This window comes from Typopeltis vanoorti, chromosome 14 (genome assembly GCF_054136105.1).
Source record: "Typopeltis vanoorti isolate ZY-2024b chromosome 14, IOZ_Tvanoo_1.0, whole genome shotgun sequence".
NCBI lineage: Eukaryota > Metazoa > Arthropoda > Arachnida > Uropygi > Thelyphonidae > Typopeltis > Typopeltis vanoorti.
This window is the reverse complement of record NC_143562.1, coordinates 61476034-61490655: the sequence shown is the minus strand read 5'-3', so window position 1 is coordinate 61490655 and position 14622 is coordinate 61476034. Positions and strand designations below refer to the sequence as shown.

Here is a 14622-nt window from a genome sequence, read left to right as displayed (position 1 = left end):
TGATAGTCTTGTGCCAGCTAACTCTGATTGGTTAATGTTGGAGATGGAACTGCCCCTCAGTCTCCAAAAGTTACAGGGAGTAGACAAGGCTGTTTTACTATTATGGGGAAGAAAAGGCATTAGTAGATTTATTATTTTGCTGATGCAAAATTGGGTAGAATAATAGTTAATCAAAGTGATGTGGAAAGCTTGCAGGATGATTTAAATAGGCTGTCAAGTATGGGCAAAAGAATGGGTATCAGTTTAATGCAGAGAAATGTCAAGTTATTCATTTTGAGATATATATATATATATATGTATATATATATATAGATATACACACACATTACAAGCTGTGCACCACATTGATGGAACCATACTCCAGGAAATAGATGTGAAGCTAGGGATTTGACGGTAGCAGTAGATAGAATGTCGAAGTTTAAAGGGGCATATTTCTAAAGATGCCAAGGTAGTTCATAGGATTACTTGCCTATTGAACACATTAACAAGTTGAGATTAGGAAGTTGCTGTTATTCTTTATAAGGCCCTGATACATCCTCATCTGAATTACTAGTGCTGAGGTCTGGTTACCTGGGTTTCTTAGGGATTAAACAGTTCAGAGGATCCACAAGTGGCCTGTGATATACTCCCAGACTGAGGATTTGTGGGCGTTGCAGAAGTTGGTTGGTTGATAGGCAAAAAGAGGAAATATGATAGAAATTCTTAAGTTACTTAAAGAATTTTAAGTAAATGAAATGTTAGTGCACTTGGCTGGGGGGGGGGGGACAACAGGTCATCCCTGGAGGTGATAAGGGTATGGTGACTAAATTTTTCACTCAGAGAATGGTGAGTGAATGGAATGAGTTGCCAGAGTCATCATTTCTTAATGGGTTCAAGGAGAGTTGTGACAGATACTGTGTGGATAGTTTGGGTCTCCTGCAACAGGTCTTTAAACTCCATAGAGGTGCCCATACAATAGTAAATAATTTCTCAATGTTTGATCCAAAATGCAGTTCCTGTAATAAACATTGACACAAATTCTCTACTTTCTTGGGTTCTATCAAATGATGTAATATGACAAAGATGTTATTTCTCTACAGATTGTTTGGATGCTTGTATGTTGTCAGATTTCAATATACAATAGGGATTAGGCTGAGACCTTGCCAAGAGCAACAAAAGCCAGGTGTCACGTTTCAAAATTTCGAATTCCTGAAATCTACAGGAATAGTAAGTTATATAGGCTAGTTTGCTATAGCCCCCCCACCCCTTCCCCCTGAATAACAGCAGCTTATGAAGATTTTGTTAAGATCCTCTAGTAGTTTGGTATAATGGTCTTCTCATAGCAAGTTCATTTTTACTGATTCATTAAAAAAGAATCCAAGTGGAGCATCTGTCACAGGTGAACTATCAACTAAATATACAAATATTATTCAATAAAAAGATGAGTTTGAAAACAAACCAAACCTTTGAGACTTAGTGGCAGACAAAAAAAAACACCGACTCAGTCAGGAAGGTATGTATTTAAGCGTTTGCAAGGAGAGAAAAATCAGAAATCAATAGACGATATAATGGAAATGAGTTCCTAGCAAATAAATCGGCATTAGTGCTCAAAGCATACAGAAAAATGTCACAAAGCAAAGCAATGTGTAAAATGTAGCTAAACAAGTCATGGGAAGAGAGTAGAAGATAAATATTAAGGTAGTAAAACGTTCTAGAGGCTATTGGAAGCTTCTAAGGTTACTGGAGGAAAAAATACTGCAAAAGGAATGAACTGATAAAGGTAATATAAAACTGAAGATAAAAATATTTTCAACGACTAGAACAATTACTCTGAAAGACTTAAATGAAACAAGTGACAGAATGGCAGTAGAAAATATTTTCAAGAAGAATAAAGTCAGGAGTACATATTAATATTTGAGATAGGAAAAAAAAAAAAAAAAACTATCAAAAACCTGAAATGTAGAAAAGCAGCTGGAGTGGACAATATATTATTATTATTATTTGTCACCTCCAGGGAGTCCAAAGACTCATCGAGGGAGGGCACCTACTCTACAACTCAGTCTCCACCAACTGACTGCAACTACATCAACGCCATCTACCACCGACCATATATATATATATATATATATATATATATAACCAGAAATGCCAAAATATGGAATTTTATGTCCTGTAAAATTTTACAGTACATGTACTGCCTAATTCAGAAGGCAGTATTTCAGATGATTAGCATACAGTCCTAAGTATCCACCTATAAAAATGGAAAAACTGAATGTGACAAAAATGAAATTCTTTAATGAGTGTTCAAAGTACAATTGATACAAGCATATTTGAAAAGAGGATAAAAAACTGGAAAGGAACAAGCCAAATAAGGGCTATCAAGATGAGATTTTCAACTTTAAGAAAGTTGAGAAATCAAGCAAAGATAAGACATTTGTATTTTAGAATTTTGTTGATCTGGAAAAAGCACAAGACACAGAGGAAAGGTGTTTGCAAAATGCTATAATTATATGGTATAAACAGGACATAAAATACATGTCTATATTTAAATCAGCAGTTAGAAATGAAGGAGGTACAGGAAAATGGTTTGATGTAATATCTAGCATACAACAAAGATGTACACTGATTCATCTATATGGATCACATTATGAAGGAAATATAGCATTAAATCTGATATCAAAATTGGATATGTTAATTTCAAAATCTGACCTTAAATCTTAAGATTTAATCCAGTACAAGTCCATAGGATTCCCCAAGTAACTTTCCTATATACAGTACTAAAGTCATATAGGTTGAACACCCAACCTCTCACATGTGTGTCTATCATAATTAATCTGACAAGAATATCAGCAATAAAAAGACCATGAAACAGGCTGGAACAAGGAAGTATCATAGTCTTCTGTATACCCCTTGAGGGCAAATACAAGGATTTGATGAATTCATTTTGACTTACCTTCATGCTGACAGTAATTCAGTCTGAGAATAAAAGGAAAATCACTGCTTTTCATCTCTTATTCAAAAGAAAAATTATTCATGAATCTTGCTTTCATTTATCTTTGGAGAAATTTTTTCTACTGGATTTAAGCCTTGTGTATATTCTATAGTTTCAGTAATCTATGTAGCTTTGTGTTTTGCAACTGAACAAACTTTTAAATGCATTCTTTTTTTTCAGAAACATATCTTCTAAACACTTATTGATGTTAGAAAATATTATTTTTAAATATCAGACTGACTAAAAGAAACATGAATTACAATGGCTTGGTAACAAAAAATATTTAAATGCTTACCAATAGCTGCAGAAAATGATACCAGTTCAAATGAGTAAATAGTTCTAAAACACATCTAAATAAAAAAAAAGAAATAACTCTTGGCAGTGGCCTATCTTTTATTTCTAAAATGTTAGCATATTGCATTTGTTAGATTAACTTTTAACTTGGCTGCCAATGCAAAATCTTAACTAATTTTTTTCATTATTCATTTACCTGAAACTGTCTTACAAATTTGTGAACTTTTAACTATACTTTTTTAAATTATACACAGTGCAAGAAAACAAATAATGGGATTGAAACAAAAGGCTAATGCAAGTAATGCTCTAGGAGGGGGCACTAGAGAGGCTTAAATGTGACCTTGGTGGTGACACTCTGACGAGAGTTGGCCAGCTTATGAAAGATGAACCTGAAAGTCCCATTTCAATGATTTAAATATTTTAAAGAGGGTGGAGAGATAACAGATGATCCTCAAAAAGCAGATTACTGAAAACTATCAGCATCTCTGAATTGATATGGACAAAGTTTTTCTTTTGCTTGTGATATAAAGAATTATATTTTTGCATAAGTCTGTGAAAATTTCTTTCGTTAGAACGGGTTAAAGATTGTTTTGATAAACGAAGAACAATAACTAGTAATTCATCATTAAGAACAGTTGAAATTTCTTCTTTGAGATCCGAAATAGACTTAATAATAGAAGCTAATTTTTTTTGGCAGTACGAAATTGGTTACGAATTAAGGAGAAACTTGCACGAATGTAAACAGAGTGGGCTCTAGGAGACCGAGTTGTTTCTTTAAACCTAGCAAATGTAGGAATAATTTTCGTATCATGACATTTTTTGAGGAAGGCAATCCGTGCTCGAAGTTTACCTTGTAAAATCGATAATTTTCCTAGTCTTCTTGTGGTCTCCTGGAGCCCACTCTATTTACATTCGTGCAAGTTTCTCCTTAATTCATAACCAACTTCGTACTGCCAAAAAAGAATTAGCTTCTAATATTAAGTCTATTTCGAATCTCGAAGACGAAACCTCAACTGTTCTTAATGATGAATTACTAGTCATTGTTCTTCGTTTATCAAAACAATCTTTAACCCGTTCTTACGAAAGAAATTTTCACAGACTTATGCAAAAATATAATTCTTTATATCACAAGCAAAAGAAAAATTTAATAGCCTCTGATATCACTTCTACTAATAAATGGATTATTAACATTTCCGATCGCCTTTTATCCGACGCCGAAACCAGTGCTTTAGCAAAAGGCCTTGATTTTGCAGTTATTCTTACACACATTCCATATCTTGATTTTTTTTTTACATAATATAGAACACAATTTATCTGAACTTCGTTATTTAAAAGCAAATTACCTCCAAGCAATTTATCAAATGATGAAATCAAAGGGCTAACTTCTTTAACCCCTTAATACCAATTGAAAATCAGAAAGCAGTCGTTTTTCTGCCAATTTTTTGGGCAAGGGTGATTTGCTGGATCAAATTCGTCATTATTTTTCAAATAATGATGAATTTGTGCAAATGCAAATGAAATAGCCGATACATGCCGTTGGCAACTTTTCTTGGCTGAAAGGAAATAGACACAAGATTGTCTAGCATCTATATTCAGTTGTATTTATACTACCGAATATAGATGCTATATAATTACTACGAAACCAAAATTCAAAATCAATTTTGGTGCAATAAACAAAAGATGTGTCACAGACGTCTTTGTATGTTAAGGGGTTAAGAAGAGATAATAACATATCTATTTCTAAGGCTGATAAAGGAAAGGCTATTGTGATCATGAATAAGACTGACTATGAGACAAAAGTATCCAGTCTTTTAGAAGACAGCTGTACCTACAAAGAGATCACACATAATCCTACAAATTCTCAAATTAAACAAATTACTTGATGAGGTCATCAGTTGGGACCCAAATTTTGTGGATAAATTACAAACCTACTTTGGAAGAACTCCCCATCTATATGGTCTCCCGAAAATCCATAAAGAAGGCTATCTAGTAAGACCAATCATGAATTGCATTGATTCTCCTACTTATCGAATTGCAAAAGTCTTGTCTCATTCTTTAAGTGCTCTCACTGGACATTCCAGATCAAAAAAAAAAAAAATCAACAGATTTAATCGAAAAAAATCAAAGAGTCTGAGTTGCTAGTCAGTTTCGACATTGTATCTCTGTTTACCAATATTCCATTAGCCGACACACACAGTCAAATTATATGAAGATTACCCTCCAGATATCGCAAAGATTTTTGAATTTGTTATCTATTCAGGTTATTTTAGTTGAAAAAACAAGTTCTACAAACAAGTTGAGGGTACGGCCATGGATAGCCCTTTGTCTCCACCTTTGGCTAACTATTTTTTGAAACAATTTGAAGAAACTATGTTTTCATCCATTCACCCTCAGCCATCTCTTTGGTATCGTTATGTCGATGATGTTTTTGCCATTTGGTCACACACTGAAGATGAGCTTTCTACAACTGATAAATAGCCTTCACCCTCGTATCCAATTCACCATGGAAAAAGAAAATTCTGGTACTTTACCATTTTTGGACATCCTGCTTACTTCTTCTGGTACCTTATCTACAAGCATCTTTTGAAAACCCGCATTTACTGGCAGATATATTCATAAAAAGTCTGCTCACCACACATCTCAAAAATTCGGTATTCTATAATCTCTAATTAATAGAACGCATAAAGTTTGCTCTTCTCCAGAAATCTTACAAGAACTTTCCGTCATTAAAAAGTTAATGGAATCTAATAATTACCAACCTAATCAAATCCAACAGATAATTGAATCTTATGTTCCAATACCTAAGGTTTCTTCAACAGTCTGCAGAGTTCCAATCACCTACATTCCAGGAATCTCAGAACTTATAGGTAGAATTTTAAAAAAGTACCAATTAATTCCCATGTATATTCCTATCAACAAAATTTCTTCCTTATTGCCTTCTACAAAAGATAAACTGTCATTTCTATCTTTGGCTGGCATCTACCAAATACCATGTGAATGTGATGTTTCTTATTTTGGACAAACTGGCCATTCTGTGGAAAAAAGAATTAAAGAACATCAATATTATATTGATTACAACAAACATCAGAAGTGTGGTCTAGCACAACACAGTATTACCACTACCCATAATATTCAGTGGGATAAAGCTATTCTCCTTCATAGATGCAGGTTCAAATATGAACACCTCTTTAAAGAAAATTGTGAAGCTATTTTACACCGACCAAATTTAAATCGAAATGATTCTCTCTCTCTCTCGAAGATCTGGGAGACTTATTTTATGTAATCATTAAAAAAAAACCATTTATCTTAAATATTAATTATTTATTAATTTCTTTCATTTCCTAACTCGCAAAAACAACGTATTTTAATAGATGATCCACCGAATGTTCGTTACTTGTATTCCATTCCTATCTGTTTGTAACACTGAAGATGCACTATTAGTTTTAGTATGAAATAGCTGTACCTTATTTATTAATTAAAAGTTATTACTGGGGACTTACGTGTTCTTTAATAATTATACTATGCCACAGGTACCTCTAAAAATAAAACTAAATCTGAGGATAATCTTCTTGATGGCAGGCATTATCAAGTAGTGATATCAGCTAATATCAAAATGGAGAAATAGAAAATTAGACTTATTTTTGCTTATGGTTCCACAGAAGGTTCTAATAAAGAAGTGGAGGAATTTTTCAAGGCAGCTGACAATGAAAAAGAATAGTTGGTCCCTGTTGAAGATTGAAACAGCAGAGTAGAAAATTATTACCAGACGTATAAGAATGCTTTGGAAAGATTTGGAGAAAAGAGCAAATAGCAAGTACCTGCTAGAATTCTGCTCAGGACATGGACTAGTTATTCCTAACACCATGTTCCAACATAAAAATGTGCACAAATTCACATACAGAAAAGATGCAAGGAGTAAGAAATGTCTCATTATGTTGTAGTTGATAACTATGTTTTTCCACTGGTTCAGAACACAGGAGTATACAGAGGATTTGAAATAGAAAGAGATCACTATAGTGTTGAGCAAGATAAAACTGAACTTCATATTGAAAAGAAAGGTGCATTAGAAAGTTTTGAAACAATACAAAGTTGAAAAGGTATTAAATGTGAACTTTAGACTCAAATGCACACGTATTATTCAAGAAAAACTGAAAATGTTTGAAAACAAGAACCAAACCTTGGAGATTCAATGGCAAACTAAAGAAAACTTTGAGTCGGAGAGGCATGTGGTGAGGTAATCTGAAGGGATAGCAAAATTAGAACTCCATGGTGGACTGAAGAAGTTAAAAAGGAAGTCAAGGAAAAGAAGAATGCATATCAAAAGTTCCTGGCAAGTAAGTCATCTTGTGCTTTTAGGGAATACAGAGAAAAATGTAAGAAAGCAAAGCAGTGTGTAAAATTAGCTAAAGAAAAGTAATGGAAAGACTTTGGTATTAGCATTGAAAATATCACGAAGGTGGTAAAATATTCTGGAGACTATTGAAACGGCTCAGAAATGGAGGAAAAAGTACTGTAAAAGGAATTAGAGATAATAAAGGAGGATCTTTGGTTTTCTCTGTTTACAGAAAACCCACCCATACAGGCAGATACATTCACCAGCAATCCCCCCCCCTCACAACAATACGGGGTTATAAAAACACTTATAACAGGGCAAAACTAATCTGCTCAGATGACGATGCCCTAACCACTGAACTAAACCACATCCTCAACACTTTCTTAGCCAATGGCTATAACCCCCAAAAAATACTAAAACCAGCAATCCACAACCCCTCTCCACAATAAAGATTACACCAAATCTATCACCATCCCCTACATCCAGAGCACCTCTGAGAAAATAACCAATATCCTCAAAAAATATGACCTGACCTCTTGTTATAGACCATGCCTTAGATACCCACCATAGAATTCGTTGGAAGAAAACTAAAATAATACACCACAGCAAGTTTAAGTACAAAAGATTATTCAAGGAATAATCAGCAGCTCTAAAAAACGTTCCAAACCTCAACAAATTTGGGTGCATGAAACTACCCCAAATTTGGGAGACTTACATTATGAGAACTTCAGCCCAACAGCCAAGACAACCAAATTAGCCCACCAGAGGGCACCATTAGGACTTTAAGAACAATATTAGTTTCTTGCCTTCTTCCTCATTTGCTTTTGTTAGTGCCTGCGTGCATATACCATATTTTTATGTTCCTGAAGATTGCAACGTGACGTTGCCGAAATATTGAAGTTATTCATTAAAGTTGCCTTTAATTAATATCCTTTTTATGTGTTGCTAATTCCGTAAGATAATTACCAGTTATGGATGACATTATAGCTATATTTGCTAAAACCAAAGCCAGAAAAAAACTTTAATTTTTTTTTAAATTTAAATTTGAACTGATTTATTTTTACCCTTTTTTTTAATGCAAATATATGTATACCAAAGTTATGCTACTTTCATTTTATTAAAATGAGTTATTATGGAAATGTCGACTTTGCATATGAATTTGATTAACTGAAATAGACTTGTTCTTTTGAGGCCTCATGATGTTGCACCTAGGGTCTCCAAAAGTAGAAATATGACCATGCCTTGATGTTATTAGACTGTACATCTTGCTTTGCCACTAAGTTCTTTCACTTTCGGGAATGCTTCTCTGATTTTGTTCCTATTTTGTAATTCTATCTCAGTGCACTGCCTATTTATCCAGTTTTATTTCAATCTTCTGCATAACTGTTTGATTCTTTTATCCAATGTTTTATATCTTAATCTTTCTTCTTCAATTGCTCCTCTTTTTCATGTTCTTCTTTCATTGACAAGGTTGATTACTTCTTGTGTTATCCATGGTTTTTTCTTTCTTTCTTCTTGTTTATTGATGTGGTTTTTAGCAGATGTTATGATAACTGCTTGTAGTCTATTCCACTGGGAGGGTTCATTTTGCAACTGTGCAAACAGCAGTTCTGAAATATTTTTCATTAAATTTTGATTTTACTACTGGATTTTGTACCATTTGCAGATCCCATTTTAGGGGTTGACTTCTTTCAGTTTTGGTGTATTTGGTGGCGTAGGCACCAGGAGGGGGGGGGGGGAATTGTTCCCCAAGTATATAATATATAAAACCAAAATATTGTAGATATATATCCCAGTGTAAACACCGTCCTAAGGATAGTGTTAACAATTCCTGTTGCCATAGCAAGTGCGGAAAAATTTTTTTCCAAGCTTAAACTGATTAAAAAATGCCTTGTCATCGAGCCTACTATGGACAGACAGTAAGAACTGTGGACATCCGCCTCAGTGAACAAAAAATATATCCGGCACTTTCACTATGGCAAGTCGGGTCTAGAAGACCATGCTTTGGATACCTCAGCACACAGGATCAATAGGAAAAAAACAAGAGTACTGCACAGAAGCTTCTACAAGTCAGAGAAGTTGTTCCTGGAATCAACAGATGCCTTAAAACACACTCCAAACCTTAACAAGTATGGCTGTATAAATCTACCAAAGATATGGTAGACAGTCATCCTAAAACCTAATTAATATTTATTTTAATTTTTTTTTTTCCCCAAAACTTTGGACTACTATTTTACTGGCATTTAACCTACCAGTTTTGGGATTGTATAGCCTGTTTCACCTGTAGAGTAGGTTATGGATGCAATGGATTTCGTATACACCCAGGTAAGCAAGAGAAGGGGATCTTTAGAAGAACATAATATATTTTTTATTTTCAATGGTGGTTTAAATGTGGCCTTAATGTTGTATTTTTGTATATTCTTTCAGATAATCCCATATATAGAGGATGGCTATGGCCTTACTGCAATCTTTTATATTTTGTGAAGAATTCTATGGATTGTTTTCTTGTTATAGCTTTTTTTTTTTTTATGTTGTGTTGGTTTGTGATAGTAATGGATGTTTATGGCACTAATAGTACTAATGAATGGGCTTCTATATCTTTTCATTTATTTCTTAGTCCAGAAATTCTGCTCTTGCGACTAAACACTAAACTTTTTCCCTAAGCCACTTCAGACATCCAAATGGCAGCAGAGGGATTGGTCTCATGCCAAGTGATGAAAGTCACTTCCCATCTAAAGACAATCACAAATACCCATGACCACAACATGATGATAACACTTACACACATTGGCTGAAAAGTGAATACACTAACCACTTGGCCAACCAGGCCAACATTCAGATCAAATTAAATGACCACTTCCTATTTCAAATTTCGATATATATACTCCTGTCCTAAACAACATGATATTGCTTTTAAGAATAACAATTTTATTTCTTGTATATTCTCTGCACATGAATTTGTATGCATCTTTATGTTGCGAAATTAGTATTGGCAATGACTGGTTAATGTCCTGAACAGAAATCCAGCAAGTACTTACCATTATTATTAGCTTCATGTTTTCTTCAAACTTTCCCAAAACATTTCTATATGAATACTATTCCATTTCTTGCTCTGTTTAAATCTCCAACAAACATCAACGTTTTCACTTTTTTTATTCCTTCTAATAACTAAAAATTCTTGCACTGCTCTTCCTTAGAACCTTTAAAGAAATCATAAAATATGATGCTGAATGTGTGTCAGATGTGTTAAGAAATTTATATGCATCTCTCCATGATAGACTTAACCTATGGAACATTAGGCTTGATATTTTGGGTGGATTGGAGGTTAAATAATCCAGAAAATCTGATCTACAGGTACATTTTTTTAGTCTCTAGAGTTCCTATAAAGAGCGATTTCATGAAGCTTTTCAAGCCACTTCAGACCTCCAATAAAGCAAGATGGTGGTCTTGCCAGGTGGTGAAATTCATCTGCCACCAAAAGACATTGCTTTGCATGTGAAAATTAATATGCTGAGAAGATGGCAGAAGTAGTTCTTTTAACTTAGCTATTTTGACCATTAAAATGATATTGTTTAATAAATAATATACGTTAAGTTTAGCAATTTTTTTTTTCATGCTCTTAAGAACATTGACAGTATGTGTACATGCAATTTTATACTATTATTTTTCAAATGCATCCTAAGAGCTAATACAGGGTATTTCAACTTACAGTATCACTATTCAGAACAATTTGTAGAGAGAACCAAGACAAAATACCTTCAAACTTGGTGAGTACCCTAACCAGATCACTGGAAAGAGATTTTGACAATAAAAAAATCAGTTCAAAAATATCCAATAGAAAACAGATGGCACTGTGAGAAAGAAAATAGTGAATTTTGCATATCACGTGAGCCAAAAGACAGTACAAATGCAGCAGCAAGACTAACTAGTCATTTGACTTGCATGATGAGTTCACAAAGACCTGAATGTACCTTGCTTGTGAATATTTCTATAGGAATTGGGAAAATATTTTAGCAACACACAGTACAAACACTAAAGACTTTGCAAAAATGCCCAATAACAGCAAATTCAGTGCGATGCATGCTTCCTCAATTTGAAGAAAGGGGCATTATGACCAACCAACCACAAAGAGGGCAAAATCTTACATTCTGCAAATGAATTGAAAATGTTGAAACTGCAGTTGTTGGAGAAATTGAATGAGAATGCTGTTAGTTCATGCAGTGCATATGTTGTAAAAAGACAATTAGATTTACCATACACAATGGTATGGAGAACTTTGCAATGCTGCCTGTATAAACTCAGCCATAACCAAGAGTTGTAAACAGGAGATGCCAGCATCCAAGAAATGTTTGTGTTAACATTTCTGGCATGAACATAGGTGGATAAAGATTGGTTATGGAACATTCTATGGAGTGATGAAATGTATTTTCATGTTTACGAAACAGTAAACAATCAAAACTGCTGCATCTGGGCTTCAGATTATCCCTGTGCATTTCAACAAGTTACCTTAGTTACCCTAAGCTGCTGTTGAGGCAGTAAAGACAGCAAAGCGGAAAGCTTGGGAATCCTTTGGAGAAAGATTACTCATCTTATGCAAATACAAACAAAGTATTCTGACAGACCATCCGCTGCCTTCGAGGGAGGAAATCGTGCACAGCAAGGGCAATTAAGGCCTCTGATGGTGCACTTTTAACAATCGAGAAGGATATCCTCCACAGATGGAGGGAATACTTTGAGAGCCTTCTTAACCCGGGTGGCCCAGCAGTTGTGGACATTCAAGAGGTGCAGATCGGGATGATGACTAGTCTCACAGCAGAAGAGGTCCATTTAGCAATAAAATCGCTAAAATCGGACAGGGATGTTGGTGATGAAATTCGGCCCGAAATGCTAAAAGCCTTAAATCGAGACGGGGTTCTCTGGCAGACTCAAGTGTGTCAGGCTGCTTCGTTATCTGGGCAAGCACCAAAGCAATGGCAGACAGGCATAATAATACCAGTCTTCAAGAAGGGAGAGAAGAGAGATTGCAGCAACTATCGTGGCATCTCTCTGCTCAACCTGCCTGAGAAAGTATATGCTAGGTGCTTGGAAAGAAGGTGCAGGAGCATAGTTGTGCCAAAGTTCCAGGAAGAACAATGTGGCTTTCATCCTTGTAGAAGCACAACTGACCAAATCTTCACTTTAAGGCAAGTCTTTGAGAAATCTCGGGAATATGCCAAGACTGTCTACACGTTTTGTAGACTTGGAAAAGGCATTTGACCAGGTTCCTCACGATAAGCTTTGGCAAGTAGTACAGAAGTATGGAGTGGATGGCCAACTATTAGATGCCATCAAGTCCCTGTATGAATGCCCGGAGTTTTGTGTCAGGGTAAACAGTACATAATAATGATGGCAAATATCTGTTGGATTTCTGCTCAGGACATGGACTGGTTATTACTAACACTATGTTCCAACATAAAAATATGCACAAATTCACATGGAGAGAAGAGGCTAGGAATAAGAAAAGTCTCATTGACTATGTTATTGTTGATAGTGATGTTTTCTCCCTGGTGCAGGACACTAGAGTGTACAGAGGATTTGAAATTGGAAGTGATCACTAATTAGTCTTGAGCAGGATAAAATTGAATTTCATATTGAAAAGAATAACATGTAAGAAAGTTTTAAAGCAAATAAAAGTTGAGCTGCTCTCAGATGTGAACTGTAGACTAAAATACACAAAGATTATTGAAGAAAAAATGAAAGAGTTTGAGAACAGGAATCAAACCTTAGAGATTCAGTGGCAAACTCTGAAGAAAACATTGATTCTGTCAGAGGCAGGTGGTGAGGTTGTCTGCAAGGATAAAAAAATCAGAACTCCCTGGTGGTCACAGGAAGTTAAAGAGGCAGTGAAGGAAAAGAAGAAAGCATATCAAAAGTTCCTGGCAAATAAGTCAGCTTGTGCTCTTAGAGAATATAGAGACAAATGCAAGAATGCTAAACACTGTGTAAAACTAGCTAAACAAAAGTCATGGGAGGACTTTGGCAAGAATATAGAAAATAAATATCAAGGTGGCGGCAAAATATTCTGGAGGTTGTTGAAGAAGCTTAGAAATGGAAGAAAGAGTGCAGTAAAAGGAGTTAGAGATGATAAAGGTGACATGAAAACGGGAGAAAAAGATATCCTTGAAGTATGGAGTAATAACTTTGAAAAAACTGCTAAATGAAACAAGCAGTGATGAGATCAAAAGCCTGAAATGTGGAAAGGCAGCAGGATAGATAATACTCGACCAGAAATGCTCAAGTATGAAGGTATAAAAGTCGTACAGTGGCTGCACTGCATAGTTCAGAAGGCCTGGAGAGGGAAAGAATTCCAGATGATTGGAGTAGAGCTCTCATAGTACCGATACATAAAAAGGGAAATAAAACTGAATGTGAGAATTACAGAGGTATTTCCCTACTGAGTGTTCCTGATAAGATTTATGCAAGTATACTTGAGAAACGGTTGAGAAGAATTGTGGAAGATAAGCTTGGTGAAGAACAAGCTGGATTCAGGTCAAATAGAGGCTGTCAGGATCAGATCTTCACTTTACGACGAGTAGTGGAGGAATCACGGGAATATTACAAAGATCTGTATTTGAGTTTTGTCAATTTGAAAAAGGCATATGACAAGGTGTCAAGAAAGAAGCTATTCAATACACTACAGTTATATGGTGTCAATGGGGCATTATATCAAGCAATACTTAGTCTTTATTTGAGTTGTAAGTCAGCAGTTAGAATTGAAAGAAGTACAGGAAGATGGTTTAGTTTTAAATCTGGTGTGAGATAAGGATGTACATTATCCCCTCTGTTATTCATTATCTATATGGATCACATTATGAAGGAAAGTGGTATTAAACATGATATCAAAATTGGAGATGTTAATGTCAGCTCTTTGCTTTATGCGGATGGTGTAATACTTCTAAATAAATCCGCTACAAGTCAGCAAGATTCCCTGACTAAATTGAATAACTGTTGTAATAGATATGGTATAAAGGTCAGCAATAAAAAG

The 14622-nt window shown here is 34.9% G+C and overlaps 1 protein-coding gene across 2 annotated transcripts in view; it reads right to left on the bottom strand.

Annotated features, from left to right (window-relative positions):
• The window catches only part of LOC150099531 (phosphatidylcholine:ceramide cholinephosphotransferase 1-like), a 122068-nt gene that overhangs the window by 24516 nt on the left and 82930 nt on the right, over positions 1-14622 (bottom strand). The gene's annotated exons all lie outside the window — the stretch shown is intronic.